Source organism: Falco peregrinus, chromosome 7 (assembly GCF_023634155.1).
Source record: "Falco peregrinus isolate bFalPer1 chromosome 7, bFalPer1.pri, whole genome shotgun sequence".
Taxonomy (NCBI): Eukaryota; Metazoa; Chordata; class Aves; order Falconiformes; family Falconidae; genus Falco; species Falco peregrinus.
This window is the reverse complement of record NC_073727.1, coordinates 51,957,119-51,978,589: the sequence shown is the minus strand read 5'-3', so window position 1 is coordinate 51,978,589 and position 21,471 is coordinate 51,957,119. Positions and strand designations below refer to the sequence as shown.

The 21,471-nt window shown below is 40.0% G+C and overlaps 1 long non-coding RNA gene across 1 annotated transcript in view; it reads left to right on the top strand.

The window, feature by feature from the left end:
• The window catches only part of LOC129784899 (uncharacterized), a 39,128-nt gene extending 21,690 nt beyond the window's left edge, over window positions 1–17,438 (top strand). The window contains exons 2-3 of the long non-coding RNA XR_008748110.1: window positions 14,449–14,652; window positions 14,896–17,438. This is a non-coding gene — a long non-coding RNA (uncharacterized LOC129784899). The remainder of the gene's footprint in view (window positions 1–14,448; window positions 14,653–14,895) is intronic.
• Window positions 17,439–21,471: the final 4,033 nt, after the last annotated feature.

The window sequence follows — 21,471 nt, the reverse complement described above, 5'->3', positions numbered from 1 at the left end:
GATGGTAGAAAGGTTATATCTAAAAAAGTATAGAAGACTAAAGCTTGCTGCTGCTTCTACTAGATTTCCATGAGCTATAACTGGTTAGGTTCAAAATGGTCCTTTGGGACAATTCAGGTTTTTGCTGGGAAGTAGCATTCATTTAACGTACAAGCAACCATTCATATTAACCTCGTAGTGAGTAACAATACAAGTTTACTTAAAGGACAATTATATTGGGCAATCAGGAATGCAAAGCAGAAATGTAATTTTGAGGGTGGTGAAATGTGCCCTCCACTGGGAGTTAATGAGCAAGAAGGAAGAGGTCAAGAAGTTATCAAGACATCCATACAGATTTGCAAAATGTCATACAACTAAAATGACATAGGGTGTGGTGTGTGGGTGATGGTGGTGTGCGTGGGGAAGAATTATCTTTCCATCACATGAAAACCTGTTACTTGCTTCAACACAAATTTGTTTAAACTATCCATTAACTTGCAATGCCAGCTAGTTTTATCCTGTGTTTGGTAGACATGTGAGGAGTGATAAGTTTGATTACCAAAGAAGGCAAATTATTACAGTACATTTAATTTTGTTTCTCCGAAGTTATTTATGCCATTATGCCATTTTATGGACCTATACATCAAAAAGATTGGAAAAACATAATTTTAAAGACTATATAATGCTATCTAACATGTGAGGTACCAATCAATTCAAATTACACAGCTAAAAAAAAAAAAAAAAGCTCTTTGTAGCCCAGCAGCCTGAAATTGTAAAAATGTGGCGTTTTTTTTCTCCTCACATGAATGGTACAAAATTTAAAACCATGTAACAGAATGATAAATATGTAAGTAGGCCATGGTATTCCTGTTTAATTATAATGTCTTGAATAAATGTGCCAAAAGTAATGTTCTGGTGGATAGTCCCTCAATAGGGGCATTGTAGTGTGATCACATATTTATGTACAAGACGATGTCTAGGAAGTGCTGAATAAGAAGGGACAGTCAGTGGAGGAAGGAATAAATCCTGAGTGTGGCAGTGGGTTGCCTGTCACTCTTATTTATGCTAGAATGCTGAACACTATCTGTGCTGTGATTTGGACAGCTCGGCTGCTTTGCCAGTTTTGAAGCATGAACAGCACCTGAAGTGAATCCATATGCAATGGGAAGCTTTCCTCCCTGTCTCAGGCTTAACGTCACTGCTGCCTTATTCCAGTAAGGCTCATGCCTGGGAGCCACGTGCAGGTCTGGTTATTATTACCATCCCTGAATTTCATCGTTGTGAGCTGGTGCTGGTGCATACAAGCCTCATTTGCAATGTGGTTGTGCGCAGCTGAATGTTGGTATTGTATCGGGCAGCATTGTATAAACTCTATCCATTTAGTGAAGTCATCTAATATAATTATACTTTTAAATCTACAGGCCTGTTGCCAAACCATGTACTCACGGAAGACAGATGCTGTGAATTTTCCATTCTGTTCTGCAGAAAATCCACCTTGCACAGAGAGGGAGCAAGGTGCATTATAAAACTTCCCCCTTGTCTTTTATAATGCAGGAAGGCTTTAATTAGACATAAATGAGTTTGATCAATGAATCATTAACTTCCATTAAACTTTAAGTAGATTGCTTGACCCGGCTACTTCATTCTGAATTTAATCTGGTATACACTTGATAATTAGAGTTAAAGGGACAAGGGCTGGAGGCAATCGTTCTCAATCCTTCACACAAAATGGAGTTGAGTCAGCTAATAAGTTAATTTTATAGTCAGTGTGTAAGGACAGAATTGGCCATAAAACATAATTTTCCTAGAAGAATGGATCAGGAAACAGACTGCCACTTTGTTTTGCTTTCAGAATTACCTGAGGAATTACCTGCCCAGGGTCTTCAAAGCCTTCACAGATCCTGTCCTCCTCAGCACAGCATCTAGAGGATTAGGGCATGAATATACACTCAGAAACCAGGTGGCAGAGCAAGAAATCTTCTCATGGCTTTGTGAAAATACTGGTGTAGCTCTCCCTGTGGCTGAACAAATTGTTTTGGCTTGCCCAGGTCCATAAACAGTGGAAGGAGTGAAAGGATGCTGCTTTCTGGCAGCTTCCAAGGTTAGGAAAAGTAGAGTCTTTGATCTGCTGGCTTTACCAGCACCTCCATCCAGAACAGCAACTGGCATTTCCTGTGTGCGTTTACTATTTGTTTTACCATTTGGAAAATGCAGACTTGCTAGCTTGGGTGTCTCTGCATGGCACTGTGCTGTGCAGTAGGGATGTACTTTTTGGGAGGGCTGTATCAAGTCACATTTGTATGTGAAATGTTTGAATCATGAAAGCTGACTTAAAGGACTAGAATAGAAGTTCACTACTTGCCTTACTTCTACAGAAGTGAGTTGTCTAACGTCCTTCTTATGAGCATCATCTTCTCTACTTCCTGGGTTCAGATCAGGCTATACTGAGGGGTGCTGGATGATCCAAAGTGGATTCCCTTTATCTTGTTTAGAATTCACCTTATTCATCTGATATGTGTGTCTGAAAGTACTTGAGGAAAGAACATACCAGTCTGTTGAGTTGGATGCCGTGGAAACAAAAAGTAATTATGCTGACACATAAAGCACTGTGATAGCAAAGTGTCCAGCCACTGTTGTGGGCATTCCTGTTGTTGGTGTGTGCGGCTGCTCACAAAATGCTGATTTGGTGGAATGGAAGCGTTCCCCAAAGATGGGCATGAACCCATTTAGGGAAGAGATACTTTGAAACCCAGGCCTCTTCAGCCTGGTGTGAATGCTCTGACCAGTGTGATAAAGGAGAGGGCAGGCACACCGCCTCTCCCTCTGACCTTTGTAGTTATTTATGACTATATTACCACAGTGGACCACAGAGGTCAGGAAAGAGTAAGTATGGGATTTCTTCTGGAGTGTAGTTATGAGATTGCTGCTGAGAAGTGTACTGTTGCCCAGGCACAAGCTCCTTTGTGTACGTCTAGAAGCAGGTGCTTTTTTACCAGTAAAGGATTGCAGGCACAACAGGTTAAAAGTGGTGATGCAGAGGTTCTAAGTTTTGGACTCTTAAAATGGCAGCCAAGTTTCAAAAGGGCTTTAAAAATCTGGCTTGTGCCTTTCCCGTTTTTTTTCAGTCTCAGCCTTGAGATAGTATTTCTGAATCCCCTAGGAGTGCTGCAGCCTGGGGTCACCAAGAGCATTGCTCTGGGCTTGTAATGACCTGTAAAATAACAGGCAGTTCTGGGGCTGGGTTCATGTGGTACGTGTTAGCTGCTACTCTGAGATACAAGTTGAGCAAGGGCGAAAGTAGAAGCTGATTAGCTACCTATTTAAGGAGCCTTGTCCATTCTCTGCAGTCACATAATGTGACACTGAGGGAGGCTGAATTAAGGGTTGCTGAATTAAGGTCATGCGGGTGACCTTAATACTGCCATTTTGCGACTTTTGAATGCTAGATTATATGACCTTAATGGCATTATTTTTAAAGTATTTTATTTGGATGTGATTTTGTATATTTAGGTCAGACAAAATTGCTAGCAATGTTCTCCTATGGCTCAAAAATTCACAGATCTATTCTTTTTAATAGTGCTGCCAGGATGCAGAGGAGAATTCTGCTAGAGCTGATGAAGACCTCTAAAAACCAGTCCTTTTCCAGTGTTTTAATGATACTGTTATTGACATATGCTTGCTAGTATGCTGTTATTTTTTCTTTCGTATTCTCCACTGCCAGACTCCCATTATAAATGACAATAGCTGCTGAGGTCTGGTGGCAGAGGGCTCGGGGTGCCCTGTTCCCATACTGCCTGGCTCACCCTCAGCCCAAGTCAAGACTTCTTGCTGTAGACTGTTTCATGTTGCCTGTACAGCGTGAGGTGTTTGGTTCCAGGTTTCTGTAAAACAGAATTCCCAGTGCAGCCTGGTATCAAATAAATGCTTTTCCATCAAAAGAGCATCTAACTTTTGCTCCAGTAAACGGTGGCTTCTGATGTTTTGGCTGTGTTTTATTTTTTTTTTTCCTATGAGAGACCCTTTCCAGATGGATGTTTGCTGCACATTTTGAAGAATGTAATGGGGAAAATATCCACTGATGATAACCATTTTGTGCTGTACTGAGTTAAAAATATGAAGGCTTAATTCCTGTCAGTGAAGAATTGTTCACACCAGTGCTCACCGGCTTATGAATGTGAGTAGCTGTTTGCCATTGGTGGTAAGGGATTTACAGTCTGTCTGGGACTTGAGAAACTTATTCTCTCTAGGGTATTCCATCCTGAACCTTTTTATAAGCATTTAAAAGTCAATTCAAGTGATAAAACCTGTTATTTATTTTGAAGAAAACATGTTTTAAGACATCAAATCTGCTTCATTATTTGAAAGTACATTTAGAATACATACTTGCCTTCCACAGAGCTCAAAAGACAAATTTCAAGTAACAAAAGCCTTCCTAGCAGGTGGTGGATAAACATTTTATGCTTCCAGTAGAAGCCGGGCTTGTCTCTCTGCTATAAGGAGTCTGAACAGATAGCTGTTTTACCAGCCAAGTCTGACAATCAGCTACATCTGTCAGAATGCAACGAAGGAATTTCACAGGTCTGTCTAATAAAAGTAAACTTCCTTAACTATATTTAACTTTCCTTAACTATCTTTCATCCTATCATCTCTAACTTGCAAACTTTGTCTCATACAAGTCCTGTTGATTCATGGCTTCTATTTATTATTTTATTTTTTATTTTTAACCTGCAAATAAAGGTTCAAATGATTTGCTCAAAATCTAGCCTCTGCCAGAATGAAGCCTGGAATGCACCCGCACCTGCTACTGCACGGGTCTCCATAGCAGCTGTATCCAGCTGGTCTGTACTTGTGTGGTCTGGGGAGTGTTAAGCTTTGCAAGAAAATGAAGCATGTCCAGTTCAGACAGAACCCTCAGAGATTTTGCTTGCTGGGTTTTATCTGAGCGTATATGAACTGTGACATTTTGAAGGCTTGTAACTCACCCAGGTTTTGGCAGTCTTTCACAAGGGTAGGAAAAAGTGTTTTTCTGACCCAAAGCAGACCCTGTCAAAATTTTTCATATTGGTTGGAATAATTATCTCTACTTGTGTGCTCAGAAATGGCTGAATCATTTTGACTGAAGTTTTCCGCAAAGGTTCAGCTTGAGATGGATGTTGACAGGGGACACTAGCCCAAGTGCTGCCAAACAGTAACCAACTGGAAAAACAGAAAAAAGAAATAATGGAAGAAGTAGGAGGCAGCCTTAATAATGGTAGCATTAGTCGCAGCTACCACTTGTGTGAGATTTGGTGGATAGTGGCAAGTTTTGAAACACCATATTAGACTTTTTGTGGGTTGAAAGTAAAGGTAGATAACATCTTTTTAAAGCACAGCCAGCAAGTCAAAGGAAGTGATTCTCTTCTATTTAGTGATTGTGAGACTGCATCTGGAATGGCATGCCCAGCGCTGGGACTTCTGGTACTTTAACAAATTGGAAGGAATCCGGTAGATGGGTGCAAAGATGGTTAGTGGAAGCATGATGACAGGCTGAGGGAGCTAGCTAGGTTGGTTCAGGTTGACCTGTGCCTGCAGAATAGATCTGTGCCTTGCAGAAATGCTGCGCTTTGGCTTGTTGGCAAGTGCCTTTTCTTGATGAAGATGAAACAACATGACATTTTGGCTTTGCTGCCTTTCTTGCGGTGATGCTTACCTTAGTTTTTACTAGTAAGTATGACCTGGGGAAAAAATCACATATGCTAAAGACTACAGAATAAGAAGCCAGCTTTTGAGCTATGTCCACATACCAATTTATTTCTTTGATTAGAAATCACACGTCTTTTGCTGTCCACCTTGCAGTGCAATGGCGTATTGCCTTCATTTCTGGCTATAGGTTAGTTGTAAATAACAAACCACCTTCATGTGTAGTGACTGCTAGCTGAGAGGCCCTGAAAAGTGGTGAAACACTGATGCACGTGAAGCTCTTGTGTCTACACTGTGTGCATGGGCAGCTTGAGCTCAGATTGCAAAAAACAGCTATCAAGGGATGGGGCCTTTCTGGGACCTTCTCATCTTTTAGGTGGTTTTAGCTGCCATACAGTGGATATAAGACCTCAGCCCCAGCGTGGCTGGAAGCTGCTGATTAGACAAAAGAAGTTCAAAGCCCTTCCAAACAGCAGGGCAATGGGTCCCAGATCCTGTAGTATGACTGAGATTTTCTGCTTGAGAGCCACAGCTGTGCTGCCCCACAGCTGGCCTGCAGGACATGCCTGCATGTGAGTGCTGGTGGCAAGTGGTGAGCATGGTCTGCAGCCTGCTGCCACCACACTGCTCTGGCAGCACCGGTGCTGCTGCTGCCACCGCAGACAGTCATCCCTCACAGGTCCAGAGCCAGCTTTTTTTGCAAAATGTCCTCCATCAAAAGAGCAGTACCAAGGAGGGGAGTATGTTCTGCAGCTGCAGAACCGAGGGCAGGGAGATGGGAAGCTCCACAGATCAGACAGGAAACCTGTCAGAGCTGGAAGCTGAAGCCACATATCTTGATTCTTTGTTCAGTGCCTTAGGTGTCAGAGCATCCTTCCTGAAGTAAACATGCCACTGTGCTAGCTAGAGAACAGTTTTATCAATCTTCTCTTTCTAGTGTGTTTAGTAACCTTTCTCTCTTTCACTTGATGATTTTGGTTAGAACAATTTGTTTCTTTTTTTCCTACCACTTACCAATGGCATCTTCTTCTGCCTTTTGTTGTATCTGTTCCCTTTAGGCTAACTGCTCCTCCACTTTCTAGCTCTGTAATGTATACCTGTGGCTCTGGTGCAGCCAACAAGCTGTCAGAGTAGTGCTGGCAGAGCCTTCTTTTTTGAAAGCAGTCCAAATTAGATACAGCTATGGTCACAAATGGTAAGTAGAAAGCACACAAGACACCAGAGGTGAGAGATCCCTATTTTCTTTTCCTCATCCTGTCCTTCTGGCAATTTCTCATACTTTTCAGTGGACATCATCATTAGTAAAATCTCTTCTCAGGTAGAGTATGCTTCTGGGCCAATAGACAGATGTTCTGTAGCTACAGGTCTGAACCTGTGCAATGTACCTGCCCAAGGATGAAAGCACCGCAGAGCACTCCCATATCTTCTGCTCCACAGGTAAAATATCTCCCTTTGACCTCACCTGAACTAATAGCAACATGTGGTAATGCAGATTTTTCCTAAAGGAAACTATCAGTCTCCCTTGTCCTTGGCAGAGAGTGCCTTTTTGCTGCATGTGAGGATAGTGTACGCTACATCTGTCACAGCACAGATATAAAGCTACAGCATAAGAAAGGTGAGGTAGCTTGTGGGAGTGTCAGTCAAGAGACAAATGGTCACAAGGAAGCAAGAGGCTCTACGTGGGGAGGAAGCCCAGAGAGTGGCCTGACCTGGTGCTGGAGGTGTTTGGGATGACAGGTTAGGACTGCTGGTTTTCCCTTCCTGTGTGCTATTAGTGGTGCTGGTGGCAGGAACATACAGAACTGAATTGTGTTGAGTGGTGCTGAAAAGATTGTTCTTTTCTCCCCCACCAGACCTCTTCCCATCACATGCCAGAAATGCATCTGACTGACCTCTCTCCTCTCTTTCCTTTATGCCTGCAACTAGGAAATGCTGGAGTAGGTATGCCTGCCTATTTGCTTGTCATGAAGGTTGCCCAGGGGGTTCACAGGTCTGGTGTGGAAGGGCTTTGCTGTGTAACTGATATCCAGCAAAAAAGCAGGTCAAAAAGGCCAAGAAACCCTACAGGCTGTGGCCCTTCTGTGTGGGTCCTGCTCCTTTCCAGTCACTGTGCCTTACAAGGGAAGGATTTGACAATGCAGAAGGTGCTGCTGCTGCTGCTGTTGGGGTTCTGCACAGCTTGAATCCTGTTGGAAGCTTACCTGATTAGCAGGTTTGATGGCTGCATTGTTCACTGGTACAGGGAAGGCTTGTGGGCCACACTGCTGGTGCAAATTACAAGATAAGCCGACTGCGTGTGCCATGTAAACTAAAGCTCTCATTGTATTCCTTTGGAAGGAGACAAGATATTTGGCCTGTGTGAATAAACACATGAAGCCATGGGGAGCTTGGAAGCAAACTTCGAAAGCTTTAAGCTGTTTGCTTTAAAAGGTATTTTCTTCAGTAAAAATTTTGCCCAGCACAACGTGTGGAACAAAAGGCAACGCTTTGCAATATAGGAAAATAATTTCAGATCCTTAATGAAACAGGTTCTGATTTTTATTTCCTCTGCCACCCTAAATGTGACTGACCTGCTGAATGACTTCTTGAATACGTCTATTCTGTACATGCCTATGTGTCTGCAAATGCAAGCTGAGTTCCCTGTGTGTCCTATATTGCTCACTGGCGGTATTCACTTTCATAGCTGATTGCAAGCATAAGGAAATCGTGCTGAGACCAGGAGCATGCCACTGTTTTACTCTGCAGAGCATTTCTGTTTGGTGTGAGCTCTATACAATTAAGTAATGCTAAGTAGTATAACTTACAGAAGGCAGTAGAGTTGACTATAAAATACAATGTGAGTTGCCAGAGAATACTGTAAGATCAAGAACACAGTGAAAGAGAAAGTAAGATGCAGATGTGGCAGAGAGCTTAAATTTTTTAATTTTTATTAAAGAAGTCAATGAAGTCTAGGGAAAACTCAAAGCTTCAGATAATGTACTGGTGTTGGGAAGCACCTTTTTAGATGGCCCTGTTATAAGAGTAGAATGTCACCTCTGAAAACGGCTTCAGAGTATTTTCTTCCATAAACTCAGTTATTGTCTGGGGTCTATTGCACATTAGATCTAACAGGAGATTGTGGCTTCCTGGAAATCAGGGTAAAATCTTCCAGGTATGTGAAAATGACAAGTGACTTTGATTAGTAGTGACCTTGATGATCCTCTGCTATGGTTAGAGTTCTGTAGCTTTGAGTGATATTGGCAGAACAGTAGAGAAAAACTCAGTAACCATTTTACAACAGGTTTGGAGCAGCAATTTCCACCTTTTATCCATGACCATAAATGATATTATATGGACTTGGGAAGATATTTGTTGCCTCAGTTTCCCCACCTGCAAAATGAAAATCACACAGAGGAATTTCTGAAAGGGATTTTATGGAACACAGTGATCATTAATTAATTTGAAGATAGGAATTCTGGTAGTCTGCACAGATAGCTTTTTTTTTTCTTTTTATTTGTTGACAGTAGTTTCCTGGAGAAATGGACCTTTTGTAGACATACTTTGGTTGTTAAACATCTTCCTCTTACTATCTAATGATTCTTTTGTAAAAATTTGAAGCCAGCCGTATTTGTATGGTAATAGAGACCCAATAGATAGGTATTTGCAGAGAGAAAACAGCCAATAGAAAAGGAGAGTGGTCTTGACCTTAATTAAGCATTTGAGGAGTAGAAACCACATGCAGTCAGCATTTAAAAATGCTCCAGCCATGGAGAAAGCATTGACTGAGGTTTTCGTTTTTACACATAATGAAATTCAGGCATGAGGCACACATCCCTAGGAATATTGGCTTTGTTAGTTCTACTGCTCTCAGGACTAGTGTTGCTGTGAAAGCCATGTCTTGAGCAGATGTGTCTTGATGTCCCTTCTGTTGTAACTTATGACAGTAGTACCTCTGAGCGCTGCAGAAAATGGAACCAGGACCACAATTGTTCCTGGTTTCCTTTCTTCTCTCTCCATTAATGTTCTCCCTTCACTTTGCAGTTAGTGGTAGTGCTGTTCACCCAAGATGAACGTTCCCAGCTTTACTCTGACTCTTTTTACCTGCAGAAATGCCAAGTACAGGAGAAAGTCTTTCCCTTTTCCTAGGACCATAGTAGGTAGATTAAAAGTTGTCACTGCACATGAAAGAGGTGGCAAGAGAAATGGCAACTGCAAGCAGAGGCAAGATTGTTAAGCTTAGCAGCTTACCCCAAAATGCAGAGAAATAGTGCAAGAGGCTGTGGATCAGCTGTCTAGAGAAAACAAAAGTTTTTTCCTTTTATGAATGTTGTCTTAGGGCTGTGGAGAATTTCCATGGTTTCTCCTTCCTTAAAAATGTTATTTTAAAAATCAGCATCCAGATTATATGCAGGAAACAGTCACACTGCAGTGTCACACTTCATCTTTGCCACATGGTGCAAAAGGAGAAATGGAACTGAATAACAAGATCCCTCTTCACTTTTCCCCGAGCAGTCATAGCAGTGCCATGGCATAGGTGTAGAAGGCCATGATCCCATTGCCCTGCCTGAGGAAAGCGAGAATACAAATACACCCTGTTGGATATTTCTGCCTGGGATGCTAGCATGAGAACTAGCAGTGGTGCACCTGCTTCTGCTTCTTGTCTGCTCAGGGGAATAAAATGCACAGAAGGAAAGAGAATGTGAGGAATCAAGGCAGCTGCTGCTGGGCAGTAAGGGTCTAAATGATGCTTCTGGAAGTTCTGAGCTTCATGCATAACAGCAATATGTCTGGAAATAGTACAGAATCCTTGTCTTTTGAATTCATTACTGCTGCCAAGAGGCAGCTGCACCAACTGCAGTAAGTTGACATCCTCTTTCCAGGTATAATTGGGCTCAGTACACGTGAAGCTTATTGATATTGCATTGTTTGGCATAAATGTTCCACTGAGGACTATGTTGTAGCAGCTACAGATGCAAATGCTTGCACAGAAGTAGATCTGAAACTTGTTTTATCTCCTCATTCAGACTAGAATACATGTGTCTATCTTTACCCTGTATTGCTTTGGCTCCACATTGTTGCCAGTCATATATGCTCAAGCACAAGAGATGCTTTGATGTGGTGTAGGCTGGCAAATGCCTGCAGAATAACCATTACTTGATTCACCCAGTCATTGCAGATACGTTGTTTTGACTAAGATTTGCCACACACAGACTGCAAACCCTGCAGCCTTTCAGAAGAGGAGATAGTCAGCCTTAAGATCCTTGTAAGGTTGTTAATGCATCTCTAGAGCATCTAGGCCACGCACTGTAGTGCTGGATGAGAATCAAGGTGTGAATCTTATTTTATTACCTTGTTACACAAAACCTATGCTGATTCTTATAACATTTTCTAATCGTTACCCAGGATGAGAGAGGGCTGCAAATTATCCTGTACTGAAAAGTAGGTAAGGTCTTTTCCCATGGCACACTGCTACAGCTTTTCTTTCTCATTTCTCCCTATAGGTCTCTCTTAGTCAACGGGCAGTTCTTTCCAACCAGCCTTTTTTGAGACTGCTTGAAATTATGCTGCTGGGTTTTGCCCTTACATCTACTAGCTGGAGACATAGTTCAGATTTGGGTTGTGGAATGGGTCTTGAAAAAGCACTGGGTAACGGAGTGTGTTATGGGAGACTCCTTGTTTGCAAGGAAGAGGTGGAGATTTTCAAATGATTTGTTTGGGGAAGGAGTGGATCAGAAGATAATTAATCAGGTAGGAAGTTGCTCATTTAGCACCTTGGTGAGATCAGAGGTAAATGTAGATAAAATAATTCATTACTGCTTAATGAATCAATGAGAACAGCTAACTTATCTTCTGTCCATGCTTAGACAGGGCATTTGCAGGGTTAATTGTGGCTGACTTAGTATGTGGCATTAGCAATAAAACATAAAATAGTGGTTTAAAAAATGTCCCCGAGAAAATAGTTCTGTATCCAGATCTTATCCTATGACATGTGTTTCTGGCACTGTCACAGGACTTACGGAAACTAGCTACTGTCATGGAAGCCAGCCCAGCTTTAAATGATGAAATTGCATAGTAGAATCTCCTTGATTGCAGTACTCGGTACCCTTGTAATCGGGATGCTAGACAATTTAAAACTGGCATAGGTCCATGGGTGCAGAGAAATCTCTGTGACAAACGTGCCAATATTCTACGCCATCATGCACTCGTTGCCAATGGTAAGTAATGTAGAACATCTTTCAAGGTGGATTGATCAAGAGGAAAAAAAAAATCAGCTGTATTTGTGAAGATTTCATTTCTGTTGCAGGCTGAAAAGGAAAATTTATGCCATGCTAGTTTTCATTAAAAAGAAAGTCTACACTAAAAAATAATAAATAATAATCACCCTGTTTAGTTGGGTTTGTGGTGTTTGGTTTTTTTTTTTTGTTTTGTTTGTTTTTTTTTAATACAAGAGAAGATATTCAAGTTACTGGCAATTGATTTTAACCCCTCATGACATTAGGAGCAGTCTCCTCCTGGAGCTCTGGTCTTGGGATTTGATTAAAGAGAGTTATAATTTTTCAATCCCAAGAGATAGTTGTTGCCCCAGTATGGACACCCTTGATCAACCTCTGAAAGATTGAATACACGAGGAAAAGTGAACCATGCCACAGATTCTAAAGGCAGAAGGGCTGCCAAGATAGCCAAGGTGCTGACCCATGACATATGAATAAAGCTGAAGGAACTGGCCTGGAGAAGAGGACTGGGGGAGATCTTGTTGCTGTCTACAACTACCTGCTTGCAGGACACTGATAAGATGGAGTCAGACCCTTCTTGGAGGTACCCAGAGAAAAGGTGCGAGACGGTGTGCATCAGTTGCAAGATGTGAAATTCTGACTGGGTGCTAAGAAATCCTTTTCGTGACGAGGGGGATCAAACATGAATTGCCAGAGGAGGGGAGGGAATCTCCATCCTGGGAGGTGTACAGGACCCTGGACAAGGCCTTGAAAAGTGTGGTCTGGCTAGATCTGCTTTGAACTGGGGGTTGGTCTAGATGGCCACTGGAAATCCTCCCAACCTAAATTATTCTCTGAGTCTGTGATTAGAGATATTTGGGATTTAGCACAGTATGTGCTTAATGACTTTGCTGTGTCATACAAGATTTTGAATATGTGTCAGTCTAGAACGGGGTTTTCTGCCAGTTGTTGCTTTGTGATGAAGACTATTGTATTCACTACTGGCAAGAAATGTCAAAGGAGGCAATGATCTAGTATCATTCAGAAAACTGGGACAACTTAGCAGATATCCAGCCCTGCCTGCTGTAGGCTGTATGCTATTCAGAGCAAGGTATGATTGAATGTGACGAATGAGGATCAGGGACAGATGACAGTGTGGGGTATGTCAAGAGGATTGCTCCACACTATGCACTTCAGGCTAACTGCAACACTGTGTTTACATGGTGCTAAACCTGAGGTAATATACCTTTTCCTTGGATCGAGGTATTTTTCTTGGGGTTCCTACTGTGCACATTAAAGTTGAGTTACCTTTTGTTGGTTCAGGGTGACATCACAGCAAGCTTGGAAGTATCTTTAGTGACTTTGTGTGGCTGTTTTAGATACTGTAGCCATGTAGTAAGTAACATTCCCTAGACTTTGAAAATACAATATTTTTGACACATTGTTAGGTTTCCTGTTGAAATGTTGATTATACCATGTCAAGCGGGGTGGTTTATAAACAATAAATGGCAAGAGAAAGGAATAATGACTCTCATAGATAAGGAAAGCCTGGAGGAATAAAGCAGTCTGCGCAATGTCACACCAAAAGTGGATGGAAATGCTGGACACTGCATCCAGAGTCTTGAGTTCCTGCTCTGGGCTCTGACTGTTCTCTGGAAGAGAATAAAGTCCAAAATTTGGAATTACATTAGCATCACACAAATCAATACTGCAGTTCTCATTAACATAATAGTGCAGCAAAAGACTGCATAGATCAGTTATAATACTGAATTTTGCTGATTATTTCATTAATAATTTAATCTACTGAAAGCAGGTGTTGGGTTGTTTGAGGTTTTTTTACCTTCAAGATGCATGAACATAAACAAACTTCAAAAACTTCCTAATGGTTTATTTGCTGTTTTTAAATAATTCCTCTCTTGATTTTGCATCTGATGTGGCATGTTTTCTGATGCCTCTGATTTTTGCTAGGAACAATAAAATGGCTACCCAAAAAGCCAGCAGCTGATCCTCATATTCTATGTCAGCCTTAGCTCAGATTACAGAAAGCTGGTGTAACTTCTGTCATGTATGATCTCTAAGGAACCATATAGTGGCTAGGGGTTGCTGCATTGCTATGGTTTTGGGCCCTTCACACACCTTTTGGGGCTTTTTTCTTGACTCTATTGTCATCTCTCTCCATCAAAATACATCTCTCTGTAGCAGCTGCTGTAGCATGGGGAGTGTAAATAAAAGCACTGATGTGTTTGTGGCTTTTCTGTCTATTCCTCTGCAATTCCTTGAGGAGCAAAAGATTTTCAGCAGGACACACTTTGTTATGCAGACTGTAAAATGGAATTCAGGTAAGAAGATGAAACATGATGGTTTCCATCTTGGAAATGAACACTTTTATTCTGTTCATTTTTCTCTTTTCTATTCTTCCTATATTTCCTTCCTGACTGCAAGTTTGGCTAAAGACTGGCCTAGCATACGGAGCTGAAAGTTTTGCTCTGCAAGTATGGGTTCACTGCAGAAATGTGAATGATGTTCAACTGATCTCTGGTTCTGAAATCCAAAAATAAATATTATTGATTTCTTTTCCCCTATTGTCTTATAATTTCAGAGCCATTCTAATTCATGGAAATGATCAGGAAAAAAACAGAAAACACAAACAAATACAGAAATATTGTTCTTTTCCCCACCTCTCTGCTGCTTTTTTTATATGACCTGTTAAAAAGAACATGGTTTTCAGAGCATGGAAATGGAAACCTTGTTGTCTGCTAACTGTGTGGATCACTTGTGATCAGCAAGATCAAGATGACTTCAGGTAAGCAAAGAGGGAATCCATGCAAGATATTTACTTGGGGCATGTGCTCCAAACAGGTAAAGGTCTGGGCTGCAAACAGATGTTTACTTTGCTGCAGTGCACTGTGCTGCCCAGCTTGTGACTTACTTCCAGGTCATAGGGCTCAATTGTGGAATCTCAGAGTATAACTTTTAATTAGCCTTTATTATATAACCTCACTAGGCTCGTTCACACTTCTAACACCGAATGGTCTGTCTTTTTCAGGTGAAGAACTGAACTGAAATCAAGCTCTGGCTTGTGGTTACAGCCAGGGGTGTCAACTCATTGGATCTGGCAGCATGATTTTATACACCATAAAAAGAGAAAGGAAAAAGGCAATAATCTGTGAAGAATGATTTTAACAGAAAAGGGACTGAGAAGGATTAAATGGCTGTTATTCAAATGCCTGTGAAAGTTACATGATAAAATGAATTAAGAAATGGGATGTTTATGTTTTTTCTTGTGCTTGTTTTTGTTTGGATGAGTACAACTGTTTCAAGTCTAAGTTTTGGGTCTTTCAGAAAGAAAATTATATTTGCAAGAAGATTACTTTAATATAAAAGAGATTAATTAAAGGCTACTTTGCTGCTGGCCGTCTAGAAAAGCAAATGTCTTGACACTCCTGATTAGTCACAAGCATTTTAATTTTCCGTAATTTCTGTGACTATCAGATTTTTAAAAGGTTTTCTGTGTATTATTTTGTTTGCTTGGGCAGAATGTGGTAATTGGGAATAGATGCTGACTTCTAAGGGCACTGCTGCAACAAAGCATGTTAATATTTCATTGCTTCTGCCTCCCTTGAAAAGGCAGAGAAGGTGGCTTAATTCTGAACACTTGCTGAATTATAAGCCTTTGTATGTGCTACACTGAGCTGAGATGCTGCTTTGTTCTGAAGTGAGAACGGGAACTTGATGTTGTAATATCATCAGTGAGGGGGTCTGTCCTGAAATAACATTGAATTCAAATCTTTTGGTCATGATATTGCATCATGACACAGTCCAAGAGCTGAGGAAGAAAGGGCTGAATTCTTGCAAACTATCCAGAAGAAGGAATATTTTCAGTGGCTTTCAGGGGCACTAAAAGGAATTTTCTACAGGGTGCCTTCGAAAGTGTGGTATATGTGTATCAGTTTTCCAGAGCAGACTCCCTTATGGGCCGTCAGTGGAGTATATTAGCACATGACTCTCCTTTTAGCTTTCTTCTTTCAGCGATATGCACGGAAGGGGTAATGCAAATTTTTCACTGGGTTTCCAGTACTGTTTCTGATGACCACACATCTTTTGCAGCTGCTGAAGCACCCTTAGTACTGACCTGAAGCCAATGCAGCTTTTCTGTGAATAATGACAGTTCCAGATACCCCCTTTACTGATGGGATCACGCCAATACTGTGGCGCCTGTATGTCTTCAGGAGAAATCTTGAGCTTGTCCTCTGAAACAAGTGGAGCTGAGCTTTTCTAGGGGACTATCAGGTGTGCTGTAAACTAATATTCACATGGAGATACTAGATCTACCTTGGCATTATGTGGTGTGAGTATTGTCAGTGAAGCAGTTTTGGTGACATGAGGTGGTGGCAGGTTGGCATATACATGCCAGGTAACGTGGTGAATAAAGATGCTGCTGGAATCTGCATCTTATTGACTCCCTACACCTGTTACGTGGATTAAAACTATAATATAGCTGCAAAATTTGCAATATCACCTCTTGATTTTGATTGTTGGCTTTTCTTTGTCCTTGATCCATACAGCAACTTCTAAGAGGAAAAAGTTAGTAGAGGTTAAATCAAGCCAAGACAAAGTTCATTAAAAATTGGTATGCTAAATTAATGGATGCTAAGAAAGATGCTTCAGGTGTAGCAGAGTATGAACAGACAGGTTTTTCATTTCCTTTTATTTGTTTTGCTTTGGTATGCATCTGAAGCACAAGGTTAACTACTACAAAGGCTGCATCTTTGTTTTTTAAGACAGATATGTGATTGTTTCTTCCGAAAAAAACCCAACAAACCAAAGAAGCCTTACCCCAAAACACAAAATCCTAGAACAACAAAACCCCTAAATAAAAACGAACACAAGCAATAAAACCTAGTTTTGTCTTGACACCTTGACACCATGTTTTAATCCTCTCGTGTAAGGGATTACTTAAGCGCAGGGTTCTAGCTTCTGTGTCCATGCAGCCTTTAGCCTGTTGTATACCCGAGCAGAGTGGCAGCTACTGCCATCAAGAAATGGTCATTTATGTGTTGCATAAAAGTAAGGAAATAGATGTTGCTACTGACTGAGGTCTCATTTGGCAATTTATATAAATTCTGTTTGCACTGTGTTCACAGAAACTTGTTCTGTTTTTTTAATTCCCTCCTCCCACTCCAGCTTCTGATCAGGAAAAAAATCAGTGAATAATAAACACTTTGTTTTGCATATATACTAAACCTAATTTTTAAAGAGATATGGTAGAAAATTCAACATTCTTGATGTTAAACCCAACAGAATGTTTTGATCCTTGCCTGTTACAGTTTTTCTTTGTTCATTTCTGGTTCATTTTTGTTCATTTCTTGGATTAAGACCTAACATTAGTGCTTATTTCCCTGCTTATACCATTAAAGCAGAAAAGTTTGTTAACATGAAATAATTTATGTGTAACTATATTTTTGGAAATGGCTCTAATAAGTTTTATAATAAGGAAGATTTGGTAGTTCAGGAGATTAGGAGTGAAAATATAGACTATAAATAAACTCTAAATATAAGGATTAATATTGGGATACCATTCCTACCTTGTAATAGCCTGTTGGTTTTTTTTTTGGTTTTTTTTTTTTTTTTTAAATTCGTCTAGACACAGAAGATCTGCTGTTGCTATTTAACATCTTAATTTGTTCCAGGCTGACAAGTATGACTTCAGATTTTACAGTGAAAGCATAACTCATGAACAATGAATCAATATTTCTATGCTCATGGTTAAGTAAAAATGGGTTTCATATCAGTAAGCAGATCAAATTAATGCTTACATCTGTAGTTTTGTAAGCTACCAGCTACTGCAATTTTAATTGTCACTGGGATCCAGCCAGTGAATGGCTCTTGGTCTGTCATATAAACTTGCATGCATGAGGTTAACAGGTGAGTTTCGGTGTTCACAAAAGATAACTAATACATAAACCTCTCTGTTTTAGAGAGAAATTTATTCAAGGATGCATATGCTTTGATTTTTTTATGTGTCTTTTTTTCCCCAAAGCATTGAGTAAAATATGGGAGGATAACAAGTCGGCACCATAGCAGAAAACATTACAAGGAGATTGATGGATAATTTCTCACTGTGCAGAACAAACACTTTTGCAGATGTTAGTTCTTGCTTTTTTTTTTTTTTTTGAAAGTGTTGACAATGAACACGATGAACTCCGGCTTCCATTTTTCTTCAGCAGAATCTGACACAGGCAGCTGTTATTGTACATTTTATATTAATTTCTTTTAATTTTTGAAAACCCAATGTAAGTAAAGCTTTCCTTCCCCTCTTCCCTAGCCTAGTTCTTTGAATTTCTTAATTGTTTGATTGTATTCTGAAATTAAATGGAGACCCACATGTTCTGTGCTTTTCTGGGAAATGAAACTGTCTAATACAAGGCTATATTTTCTATTGGTTGGGTAACACTGCCTATCTATTTAGGCAAAAATGAATAATGCAAAAATAAATCAAAGTTGCTAGAAGACAATTCATATATGCTGTATTTGGGCATGCAGTACATTGCTTGTACTAAATCACATTAATTTTTTTTTTCATTTCAGTTTGCAGTATTTTTATACTGCACATGTAGGGAGGGTAAGGCCCACATGCTCCTGCATCTATAGCAAACACATCTTTAGAAGTCCAGGTGAAGGCTATGTGTGGGAAGGCCAGCTAAATACTTTGTTGTTCTACTGGTGTATTATGTAGCCTGGTAAAAATAATCTAGAAGAACTGCCAAATCTTGGAAGAAACTGTGCATCAGGTTTACAAATCTACTTGATATTTTATATATATATATATATATATATAATTTTTTAAAAAAAAGGGAAAAAAAAGGGTTCAAGTAATCTGAGGAGTATGTACTCAATGAATGCTTTCAAGGTTTCCTCTATGATTACAGTGGCAAGAGTCCCTTTGTGTTCCTCCAGGACACGAAAACAGATTTTTGCAGAATCTTTTGGTTCGAACAAGTGATTCCTCAAGAAAAGCATGAAATATTTCACAAGTAATGGTAGGTGAAAACCTGTCTGTGATGGGATGACGCTTGGATAAACTAAACTGCAAATTTGTTTTCCATTGAAGAATTGGCTGCTGAATACTGTTTAATACCTAAATAGAGTATCTGAATACTAGCAACATAGGTACAGTGCTGTTGTGGCAAGTTCTGGTGTTCAGTGAAACATAAAATCATGAGCCATACAGTGAACCTCACAAGGTATCTTATTGCAGCTCTCGGCAGCCTTTGAGTGTGAAAATTAATTTAGATGGCTAAATGTCTTTACATATGTGAGAACTGTTGCCTTTTAGCCTGAGGGAAAATAACACTGCTGACTAAAAGGGTGTTTTGGGTGTATTTGTTGCTTAATGTTGCTACAGGGCTGAACACTCTCAGTCTTTAAACATATTTCTTTTCTGATTTATTCTCACTTACCTCACTTTTCTCCTTTGACCTAGTTATCACAACTGCCCTTCCCACCAAGAGAATCCTTCTACCTGTTTCAGCACAGTGATGAAAGCCATGTTAAGGTATTTCTGACGACTGTCCCTAGTGACTAAGCACCAAACTCAGTTGCGCACACGCTTGATCTTGTGTGATAAAATGCTACATCTCGTCTTCAACTCCAGTCTCAGGTTTCATTAAGGTCAAAATTAAATTGAGCAGAATACAGTAAAGATGGAAACATATTTACAAAGATTCCATTTTGCAGTGAAGTATGTTAAACATGATGAAATATATATGTGGCAAATCTTGCTTATTTTCCCAGGAATATATAAAGTAAATTGAACCCCATTACTCTTGAGGCTCTGCGTAAATTCCCATTGCCAGGTCTTGGCTGCAGGGAGTTCTTCTGACTTCATCATCTTGTATGATATACAGAACAAATGCTGTGGCAGTGATGAAAATACACAGTAACATTAGCTGGCAAAAATGTTCTCCTTCTCCCTTTCTCAGACTTTTGTTTTTAACCATAACTCCTACTGCACAAGTGATATCCTATGTGCCTGTGTGGATAATGATCTGTGCTAATAATGTTGCAGTATTTGAATTAAATGTACACAGAAATAGCAGTCTCAGTACCGAGGATAATTCAGAGAAACGAGCTCAGATGTTTGCTGGTTTCTTTCAAATTCTGACAAAATTGACAATTTCTAGTAAATAAATCAGTACCATAGTTAAGACTCTGAACGTCTTCACAGTTCAAAGGGTTTACTTAGGTTTGCATCTTACAGTTTCAACTCACTTTCTGTTTTTATTTCAGATGTGTCTCTTTGCTTATCCTAAGTTTGTTTGACTCAGTCCTTTTAAAAAACTAAAAATAAATAGAGAGGAAATGTTCTTAGCTCTGAAAGTGAATAAGTGCCTTAATGAAATTACAGAGAGACTCAACACATTTATGAACTCTTTTCTTATGTAAGCAGTAATGAAGAGTACAAGGAAAGTTATATATTCTGAAGAGTGCCTGAACTGCACATGTTTTCCTTGATGAAGGGCCTCATAACCCTGGAGAGACAGTGAACTAGAAACTGAATGTGAGCACAAGCTATTAAAGAAAACTCTATTCAACCAAGAAAATATCTGAGCCATACAGGACAGTAATAACTTCCATGACTACTCAACATTTAAGAGAGAAGTTACTTAACATGTTTAAAAAGGCTTGGCTTTCTCATCTGAATTTTCCATTACACTAGATAAAAAAGTTGACAGATCAATTTTGTTTATGGAATAAGCTGCACAGAGCTTCATTGAAAATTACTATGAGAAATTTTTTTCTTAGGCAAGAGTTCTGGGTATTGTGAAAAATTCTGAATGTACAGCACATGGCAAAGAAAGACTCCACTGCTCTCTGCCATTCTGTAGCAATCACATGAGTATACTGGGTTACTGCTTATGAGAAATTCACATTTAAAGCAACAAAATAGCTGGAACCAAAGAGAAAAATCTTAATTTGTGTGTTGGTGGGTGTTAGTTTTCCCAGCTTTTATTAAACATAATTTAAGATGAAGTATGTGGGAAGCTGGATGAGAAGTTTTCTTTCTAAAATACATTAAGGTGCACATTTGTCTTTGGTTACTTAAAATGCCTTGCCCAGCCTTCTGGTGGTTTAATTGCCTTTTGACCTAGTCAGGTCCAGACAGCCTAAATGACACTGAGCTGTCTCTTCCCCCTAGTCAGATTGGTGCAAATTAAGGATACTGCAATCCCTCAAGATTAATTTGCCAGTTTTGTTCTTACTCATAGATTGTCCCTATATCTATGCAAAAATGGCACCCAGGTAACCCATCCAAACTTGACAATCCTGTAATTCTGTGCAAAATGTGAAGTAAGTAAGAAATAGGGTAGTGCAAATGCTAAGAGATGTGATGTCCTCTAAGCAGCTGAAGAAACCAGAGCAGAAATGCTGTTGTTAGACTCTGAAGAAACAATAAGGAGACATCAGCAATATGATTTCTGAATAAAGGAAAACACTGTGTAATTCAGTTTTGGTGCTCGATGAAATCAGTTGCCAAAGATTAATGAACTGACTGGCATTAGGATCTATGAGAATTCCTGGACTGTATGGTTTTGTGGTATCAGTAAACAACTGTTTACCT